Raw genomic sequence first — 10,954 nt, forward strand, 5'->3', positions numbered from 1 at the left:
TTGTACCACTGCATCCTACGGAGAAAGTGGATGCCAATGAAAATGCTTTCAATGAATGCAGTGAGCTGGGAAAACCATTGCTGTAAATTGAAGAGTCACAAGAAGAACTACTGAATAGGTGTCTGCAATAATTATGTTGTACCACTGCATCCTACGGAGAAAGTGGATGCCAATGAAAATGCTTTCAATGAATGCAGTGAGCTGGGAAAACCATTGCTGTAAATTGAAGAGTCACAAGAAGAACTACTGAATAGGTGTCTGCAATAATTATGTTGTACCACTGCATCCTACGGAGAAAGTGGATGCCAATGAAAATGCTTTCAATGAATGCAGTGAGCTGGGAAAACCATTGCTGTAAATTGAAGAGTCACAAGAAGAACTACTGAATAGGTGTCTGCAATAATTATGTTGTACCACTGCATCCTACGGAGAAAGTGGATGCCAATGAAAATGCTTTCAATGAATGCAGTGAGCTGGGAAAACCATTGCTGTAAATTGAAGAGTCACAAGAAGAACTACTGAATAGGTGTCTGCAATAATTATGTTGTACCACTGCATCCTACGGAGAAAGTGGATGCCAATGAAAATGCTTTCAATGAATGCAGTGAGCTGGGAAAACCATTGCTGTAAATTGAAGAGTCACAAGAAGAACTACTGAATAGGTGTCTGCAATAATTATGTTGTACCACTGCATCCTACGGAGAAAGTGGATGCCAATGAAAATGCTTTCAATGAATGCAGTGAGCTGGGAAAACCATTGCTGTAAATTGAAGAACTACTGTATAAATGCTAGGTGTCTGCATCCATGATGAAGAAAATAAGTATGCATGGATAGTTAGCCGAAATATATCCCCGAAAGTACAAGTATATTTCTAGGGTAAATGCGTTGTTTCAGAAGAACCGAAAATTGAGCAAGTTGGCGTATATATAGTTGGGCAGCACTCGGAGAAGCCCTTTTTTTGGTTATTTTCAGCCCGTTCAAAAGTAGCCATATGTGGAATAGACGCCACAAGTTTAGGGTCAGAATTTTAAAAATACTGTGTACATTGGATGGAAAATAGTATTCGTCGGCAGGTTCCGAGGTTAAAATCAGCACCATTTCTGAAAGAGGTAATCACGCTTGCATGTAATCAAATCTTGAAGAACCTTAAGCATAGCCTCACGGGGTCTCCGCAGTGTCTCTGTAAAAGCGGTTCTTGGCCGACAAGAGCTGTTCCAATCGTATCATCAGGTGATGGCTAGACTCTTCGCTGGTCTTTCATTGCCTTCCATTACAGCCGCCCGGTATGAAGAGGCATGCGGTTATCGCATACGTTCACCAGTTGTCCCATAGATTAAAGAAGGTAGGCGTCAGATATAGTATTCGAGTGCTGTTCCTGCCCTGAAAAAAACTTGGAAAAGTATGTGCCATAGTCGACAGAAGAGCCAAACAACTGATGGCAGAGCCTGCAAGATAAATCACCAGATTAATTTCGTGCCATGGGCTGAAAGGGTTGATGTTGAATTTTCTTGCGGTAAAAGAATATCGGGAATTGTGTAAATGCCCATTTACGCCAGATAATACATCCTTAAAACGTCCCCATCGTCTAACTATTCGTTGCATTACAGAGACGATCCCTAAATAGTAAGTAACCCTGATTCTCCTGGCAATAAATTTCAGTTCAGGCGTTCAGTCGTGTCCGACTCTTCGTGACCCTATGGACCATGTCACGCCACGCTTTCCGGTCTCTATCTTCCTAACATCACATAACTTCATCTGCAGTGCCTCGAGGATGCCATCTAACCATCGCGTTCGCTGCCTACCCCTTCTCCGGCAACCCTCAACCTTTCCCAACATCAAATCTTTCTCCAGCGACTCCTCTCTTCTCATCAGATGACCAAAGTAGCTGAGCTGAGCGAGCAATAAAATTACAAGTTTCCCATAATTACCTAATTATGGGAAAGAGAGCCATGGCTAGCCTTGACCGCTTAGTAAAGATTGTTTGCTTTGTTTGTAAAGGGCAGAGACATTAGACTGTCAAACAAGATCCGTATAACTCGTGCTATGGTCTTTCCATTAGTGATGTACGGATGCGAGAGTTCCTTGGACTGCCAGAAGATCAAATCAGTCGATATTGTCGACCATAAGCCCTGACTGCTCATTGAAGGGTCAAATTCTAAAGTTGAAGCTCAGCTACTTTGGTCATCTGATGAGAAGAGAGGAGTCGCTGGATAAAAATTTGATGTTGGGAAAGGTTGAGGGTCACCGGAGAAGAGGTAGGCAGCGAACGCGGTGGTTAGATGGCATCTTCGAGGCGCTGCAGATGAAGTTAAGTGATGTTAGGAAGATAGTGAGAGACCGGAAAGCGTTGCGTGATATGGTCCCTAGGGTCACGAAGAGTCGGACACGACTGAACTGAATTTCAAAGAAGCCAAAGCTATTTGTTGACATAAAGAAAATTTAACTTGAGAACTTAAGAAGTTGATTCAAAGCAAGAGTAGTGCTGTAGAGGGCATCGAAGGGGATATAAGGTGTGGAAGTAATAATATTTAAATGGTCAAGTGAGTGCATATGCACATTATGGTTATCTAGAGGGAGATAGTAGAGCCTGAGTTTGAGAATGAATTTATTTATTTAAGCTGTGTTTGTTCGTACAGAAGTGACGAAAGTGTCGTTTTGCCGAGCCAACATATGGTTTTGACCATTGCATCGATGCTCCGCGGAGACGTTGAGCAAAACCCCGCTGTCAACTTGTTGAAGGCAAGCAAGCTCTCGCAGTGTTATCAGTAGGCTAGAACAGACAGCTCGCGGACTTGCGTGTGAACGAACTTGAGGAAAACGTGAAAATAATAGCCGCAAAAACAAAGGAAATTGATGGCCTACATGAAAGCTTAGCAGAAGTGCAAGGTTTGTTGGCCAAGAGAATAAAAGTCGCAGGAACAATTAGATTGTAATTAAAAAAAGAAGTAAACAAGATTGAAGAAATATTGCACCGTAATACAATCGACGAAGTTTTCTACGATAAACTTGTAATTTTATGGCTCGCACTCACAGATTATTTCCAGGAATACTTTGCAAAACAACAGGAAAGCTAAAAGGGTCCCGAGTGCTTATTCAGTTAAAAGGCGTAAATTACTTTGGCCAATTGATAACACCTACTGGGACGGTACATCGAATGCATGTGTATTAGAGGAGGCGAGATTCCTGAAAGATAGCCGGCGCATAACGCCAGAAGTATTAGGAATAAAACTGACGCCCTTGAACTCCTTTCATATGACCCACACGTTCTTGTTTTGTTTTTTTTTTTTCAGAAATATAGTTGCATGATAAAATAAGGAATCAAGAGATTGTTCCCCCTGTCTATCACATCTCTAGTGGTTCAAGGGGGGCGGGGGGGGGGGGGGGGGGTGATTGTAAAGTCATTTTGCACGTCACTGACCTCGACCAAACTCCTGATCACGAAAGTCTATTTTTAAATGTGTCGTGTTGGAGTTTGACGTTTTATTATGTGCAGTTTACCGCGCTCCTTACAGTGAAATCGCATTTCTTGAGAGCTGATATGATCACTTCCTAGCCAAGCGTGAAAATAATGTGATTACGACGAGAGGTTTTAATTTACCAGCCTTGGACTGGGAGAGTTTAGCTTACGAGACCTGTGTTTCTGACGATGTAATTATGGACATTATGTTGGCCTTAAACCTTAACCAAATGGTATGTGACTGTACCCATAAAAATGTTCTGTTGAATTTATTTTTTTTTGTGAGTTGAACCTGGTATTTCGCATCACCAATTGTTATTTTTTCTTGTCCTACTGATCACGTTAAATGCAATAGAAATTTGTTGTCTACGTCCATTATTTCGACTGCTCGGACGACACATCTATTATTGATTATTTGGATGATGTGTTCCTGTGTACAAATATAGGTGGTACACACAGCTTATGGGAACGTCTCAAAAAGGGCATTTTATATTGTACCGCAAATTTTGTACCTCGGCGAAAAATTAGAAACAAGCGTCGAAACAAGTACTTTCCCGCCCCTCGTTACCTCAATGTTAGTGTAATCGAGTACATGGACACCGTCAGATCGTTAGGTGCAACGTTTAGCAGTAGGATGACATGGGATGCGCATTTTTAATATTGTGTCCATGCTTTCTAGAATTGTCGGAATTACTTCACGTAACAAGCATATTCTACCTATCAAAACTGAAATTACTTTATATTATGCATTTTTTTTATTCCCTCCTTAGCTATTGCCTCCTTGCCTGGGGCAATAGAACGGTATCCAATGATATAAAACTGCAAACATTAAAAAAAAAAAAAAATGCTTCGCGCAATTTTCACCGGGACGTATGATTCGCCTACTATACACATTTACCTACATATAATATTGTACCTTTCAACAAAATATTTGACTACAGATTTGCATGTCTTTATAAATCAACGATAAAAAGGGTGATTCACTTTTTTTTTCTCAAATTGTTCCTATTACATGTCGCCACTCATCACACGACATCAGATTGCAGAGTAGGTTTGCATTACCAAAGTGCAGAACTAACTATGGGCTTTGTATGTTGAGATTTAATGTAGCAAAGTTCCTAAATACCTCTCTGATTGACCAAATGAATATTATGTCTTTTTCTGCCATTCGGAGAAGCTTTATTTAGCAATCTATGCTACAGTGACGTCAAGTGTTTGAACGTACTGTGCCACTCTGTGTTATAGCCTCACGGTCTTCTACGTCTATTGTTGCTGCTAGTTATGAGACATGTTCTGTCAACCTTGTTCTGTAGATGCACTTGTATTCATTTTTTCTTTACCAGTTGTTGTTTTTGCCTTGTGCCTACTTCTAACTTGTCGGGGTGGTGAGGCCAGTCAAGCGGTGTATAATTCACTGCTTTTTTTCTTACCATCCCCAGTTTTCATGTACAAACTGAAACAAAGATTGGTTGATTGATTGATTGATTGATTGTGTTGCGATATTATTCATCATCATTCCTTATCTTTTGAGTGTTTGCAGGAATTAAAACATGAACTAGCACAGGCACTGTCTTCATCAAAATCTCGTACTTTAAGGTTACCCTTCCTTCATTCATAAAATTAGATTCGAGAAAATTTTGGCGATACCTTGGTCAAGAAATGGAAGCCTTAAAAGAAATTAGGACTGAGGATAGGAGCCTTGTCAGTGATGTGAAGGAAATAGCTCAGCTATTTAACTGGTACTTTCAAAGTATTTTCGGGAGCCTTTCAGATATGTTTGTTGATGCACCTAAGCGATCCATCGATCCTAACGAAGTTCCTGTTATTTCCACAGAAGGTGTTATTTCTTTGCTGCGTAAAATAAATATTCGGAAGGGCCATAGTCTGGACGGCATTCCATATGCATTTTTAAAGCGTTACGCGCTCCAGATTTCGAAAGATCTGGCTAAACTTTTCACATTATCTCTACAAACCAGTGAACAGCCAGAAGATTGTAAGACGGCTCGTGTCGTGCCTATTCACAAAAAAGGGTACAAGGTACTCGTGACTACTTACCGACCGGTATCAATTGTATCTACATCCTGTGAGCTTCTAGAGCACATCGTGGCCCGCTTTATTATTGACTTTTTAAATGAAAGGAATATTCTGTCACCTTTTCAGCACAGATTCAGGAAGGGTATGTCTACCATAACTCAAATGGTTACGACTATTGATGAGTTTCATAGAGTGCTGGATAACTCGGGGCAGATCTGTATACGTTTTTTGGATATGGCGAAAGATTTTGATAAGGTGCCACATTCAAAGCTTCTTTATAAATTGCAGTTATTTAGTATTCCGTTTTATCTTACTGAATGGGAGTAAATTGAACAACCGTCGTTCCCCCCAACCTGGGGTTGGCGCGAACTGGTTCGTTCTCTAGGCAAGGACCCGTTGCACCACCAGCGGTGCTGCTCCGTCAGGGACGGGTATCTTAACACAAGACTGAAGGGTCTAGACAGATGAACTTGATTATGAGCTTTATGTAGTACATCTATTTACATATGTACACTTTCACAAGATTGCAAAGACATGGCAACAACTGGAACCTGTTGGTCGGTCTTCCCGGGAGAGACTCCCAAATTCGGCAGAGCCGATGGTGCAGAGCACCTACCTAAGACCCGATCCAACCAAAAACACCCAACGAACCTTCGACAACTACAGTTTACACCTCGGGTTCACACCCCTTGGCCCGAGCTATCCAATCACTGGCCATAAGCGGCGTGATTGGGCCAAGAAAATTCAACCTCGCCCCGTGCCCGGTCACCGCTGTCTCCAGCGCTCTTCCCACACTGAAACAGTACAGGCAGGTGACCCATGGAGCTTCTTTTCTTTTTTTCTTTTTTAGTTTAGGGGGAGTTAACCCTGTGAGCACTCGCGAAGATGTTCGTTCCCACGCATCTGGCACGCACCTGTCTGACCATCCGCGGACGACGCCTGTCTCCTTCGCTTCTACACAGGAGCGATTAAGAGACGCTTCCGACTCTTTGCGGTGCATTCCTTCGAACGAGATAGGGAGCGGTTCCCGCTTCCCATTCAGGAACTCGAAGGGGATTAACTAAGCAATGCGCCGCCACCTGCGCGCTAGGCGCCGGTTTACTCCCCCGCCTCTTTGTGTCGACTTCCAGTCTACAGGGCAATGTACGCCCCCGCGCGCACCTTGACGATCCCTTACAATGGGTCACAGCATATATAGGCGGTAGACCTCAGTGTGTTGATGTGAATGGTCCTCTTTCTGAACCGCTTCCTGTTACTTCCGGTGTTCCTCAGGGTAGTGTGTTGGGAACTTGGGACCTCTGCTGTTTTTAATATATATTGTTACGTGGTGACAAGCAAAGAGAGGGCACAACATAGTGACAGGATCTATGATGATTTAATGTCTGGCCTAGCGCGAGGGCTCCTCTCGCGCCACTGCCGATCTCTTTCGCAACACTTCCCGGGGCCACCAAGCGACCGTCCCGATCGGTTTGTTGAAGTCGATGATGACGTGATGGTGTAGATATTTAAGAAAAGATAGAAGATAATGATGCGCTTGCCATCACGATGACGATGAACATGATGATGCTTGAGTGATCCGCCTCCCCTGGAGCTGTTCAACCATCTACTAACAGAGTCCATGGGACCGATGACTCGAGGTAGAGACGAGCGGATCGGCGGGGGTTACGTGTACATGTCCGGTTCCTTTGGGTCCTTCGGGTCCTTCCTCTCGGTTTTGGTTGGTCTGTCTGTTCTCCTTGTCTTAGCTCCGAGCCGGGGCTGGGCGATGGTAGTTGGTAGTTGGTCGGGTCTGGGCACGAAGGGCTGGGGCGAAGTTGCTCGGCGATGTCCCAGGGCCCTCGGTCGATGGTCCCGGCTTACAGATGACGTCGGTACTCCAAGGCGAGGATGGGGATGACATAAGCCGCACTCCAACCAAAATATCACGTGGTGACAACCAAAGAAACGGCACAACATGGTGACAGTTTGAAGGATGATTTAGTGTCTGGCATAGTGCGAGGGCTATTCTCGCGCCAGTGCCGATCTTCTTTTTTTTTGAAAATTGAAAAAAAAAGATTTATTTCCAGTAATATACAGGAAATGGGCCTCGGGCGAAAAGCTACAGCGATAGCTTAAGAGATGCCCGAGGCCCAGTAATGGCAGAGCAACAGGACGTGTGACGTTAAGGCGAAGATATACTTATGTAACATGAAAATTATGAAGCACAGAAAGAGCACATATATACAAATGAAACAGCAAGTTAAAAATCAGCACAGTAAATTAACGACGCACAATAGTGTAACAGTATGCACGAAATATGGCAAAACATAATGAAAGTGAAGTGACTATTCTTGTAATAATGTTTAAGGCAAGGAACGGAAAGTACAGAGAGACAGTGCGGAATTGATAAAATATAGCTTAAAGTCCTTAATTGATGCGGTAAAGACGTTTGGGTTGTGTATGCTATATTGATTTAATATCCATGGTAAAGTAAAACGAAGGCTCTGGTTACCATATAACGTCCTCGTTCCAGGAACGTCCCATACTTGTTTACTTCTGGTGTGAAAGAGTTTCTCATAAGGCTTAAGTCCAGATATATTCTTCAAGAAGTCAGTTAAGCATTGAGGTGACAATTTAAGGCAGTGAAGTAGACGAACATGGCATGCACACGATGAATCCTATATTTCGGAAATAATGTTTCTGTATGGGCAGTGTAGCATGCACCAGCGATCAGTCTAATTGCCTTCTTTTGGAGACCGAGTATGATGTTTAGATTTCTTTTGGATGTTGTACCCCAAACGAGGTGACAGTAGTTTATGTGCGATTGAATTAAAGCTTGATAAATAAGGAACTTATGCCTTGGGGAAAATTCGTTGCGCAGTCTCGGGAGGAAACAAACAGATCTAGTGAGCTTGCTTTCAATATACATTATATGGTCAGACCACCTCATGCGAGAGTCGAATACAACACCGAGTGATTTGAACTTGTCTACAATTTCAATAATGTTATTTTCTAGATGCAGAGTACTGTTTACTGTAATATCCTGGCTAAGGGGACGAAAAAAGACTGCTTTGGTCTTGTTAGAGTTAACTACCAAACCATTAGCTGTGGACCATTTGTGGAGAGCACAAAGAACCAGATTTGCACTATTGATTAGTTCATCGGCAGAAGATCGCAACAATATAAATGATTCAGCAGATAGCATTCCTCCGTATGTGTCAATAAGATCGTTCGCAGATTACTGCGTTGTATATAATGAAATAGCATCAAATAGAGATCACCAATAGCTTCAAGAATCTTTGCTCAAAATATGTCGCTAGTGTGAAAAATGGAACATGTATTTAAACATTGACATGAGTGCACTTCGAGTTGCGAGAAAAAAAAATGTTAGTAATTACCGATATCGTCTTCACCACAATCACATTCAGTTCAGTTCAGTCGTTCAGTCGTGTCCGACTCTTCGTGACCCTATGGACCATGTCACGCCACGCTTTCCGGTCTCTCACTATCTTCCTAACATCACATAACTTCATCTGCAGTGCCCCGAGGATGCCATCTAACCATCGCGTTCGCTGCCTACGCCTTCTCCGGCGACCCTCAACCTTTCCCAACATCAAATCTTTCTCCAGCGACTCCTCTCTTCTTATCAGATGACCAAAGTAGCTGAGTTTTAACTTTAGAATTTGACCCTCCAATGAGCAGTCAGGGTTTATGGTCGACAATATCGACTGATTTCATCTTCTGGCAATCCAAGGAACTCTCAAGAGTCTTCGCCAGCACCACAGTTCAAACGCGTCAATTCTTCGGCGGTCAGCCTTTTTAACAGTCCAACTCTCGCATCCATACATCACAACTGGAAAGACCATAGCACGAGTTATACGGATCTTGGTTGCCAGACTAATGTCTCTGCTCTTTACTAGGCGGTCAAGGCTAACCATTGCTCTCTTTCCCAGAAGCAGGCGTCTCTTTATTTCATGGCTGCAGTCTCCTTCAGAGGTAATCTTGGAGCCCAAGAAGAGAAAATCTGTCACAGCTTCCACTTCTTGTCCATTGATGCTCCAGGACTTGATAGCGCAAGACGCCATGATCTTTATCGTTTTAAAGTTCAGTTTAAGCCCAAACTTCTCACTCTCTTCTTGTACGCGCATCAGAAGTCTCTTGAGTTCCACTTCACTTTCTGCCAGTGGTATCATCCGCATATCTAAGGTTGTTGATACGTTTTCCAGCAATCTTCACTCCAGCTGAAGACTCGTCCAGACCGGCCTTCCTCATGATGCACTCTGCATATAGGTTAAATAGGCAGGGCCACAGTATGCAGCCTTGCCTCACTCCTTTCTCAATCGGAAACCAATCAGTAAGACCATGCCCAGTTCAGACTGTGGCCTCTTGCCCTTCATACAGGTTCCTGAGGAGACAGATGAGGTGATTGGAACTCCCATCTCGTGGAGAGCTTGCCACAATCTGCTGTGATCTACGCAGTCAAACGCTTTCGTATAATCAATAAAGCATAAGTAGATGGGTTTCTGGAACTCTCTTGCTTTTTCCATGATCCAGCGAAGGTTGGCAATTTGGTCTCTAGTTCCTCTGCCCTTGCGAAACCCAGCTTTCGCGTCCGGAAGCTCCCGATCCACATACTGCTGCAGCCCACATTGGAGGATTTTCAACATCACCTTGCTAGCATGCGAAATGAGCGCGATCGCGCGGTAGTTCGAACAATCTTTGTCACTGCCTTTCTTTGGAATGGGGATGTAAACTGACCTCCTCCAATCCTGTGGCCATTGCAGGGTTGTCCAAATCATCTGACATAATGTAGGCAGAATGTTAACAGCATCATGGTTGAGGTTTTGAAGCAACTCAGCTGGAAAGCCATCAATTCCGCTAGCTTTATTCTTAGCAGGGCTGGATAAGGCCCATTCAACTTCCCTCTTCAGGATGCCCGGCTCGAGATCAGTAATCAGAACCGTCTTATGTTGGATTTGCACATTCGGGTCCTTCTTGTACAGTTCTTCTGTGTATCCCTGCCACCTCTTCTTTATTTCTGAGACTTCAGTGAGGTCCTTGCCTCGTTTGTCCTTTATCACGCCGAGCTTAGCACAGAAGCTTCCTTTGATATCTTTGATTGTCTTGTACAGAGCTCTTGTGTTCCTTAATTGGCTGTTGTCCTCAACTGCTTGGCACTGTATGTTCAGGAAGGCATTCTCATCTCTCCTTGCTGTTTTCTGAAAATCCGCATTGAGAGCCTTGTATCTTTCTCTTTCCCCCATAACTTTTGCCATCCTCCTTTCCTCAGCTACTTTTACAGCCTCTTCAGATAACCAGTTTGCTTTCTTGCGTTTCTTTTGCTTTGGAATTACCTTAGTAGTAACTTCTTGTATGATATCACGAACATCAGTCCACATCTCTTCGCGCTCTCTGTCTTCTAGATCTAATTCTTGAAATATTCTAATGGAATTTGATCCAGATCCTACCTGAAAGGCCTTCTA

Source organism: Amblyomma maculatum, chromosome 3, assembly GCF_055883805.1.
Source record: "Amblyomma maculatum isolate TAMU_Amacu chromosome 3, ASM5588380v1, whole genome shotgun sequence".
In the NCBI taxonomy this organism is placed as follows: domain Eukaryota; kingdom Metazoa; phylum Arthropoda; class Arachnida; order Ixodida; family Ixodidae; genus Amblyomma; species Amblyomma maculatum.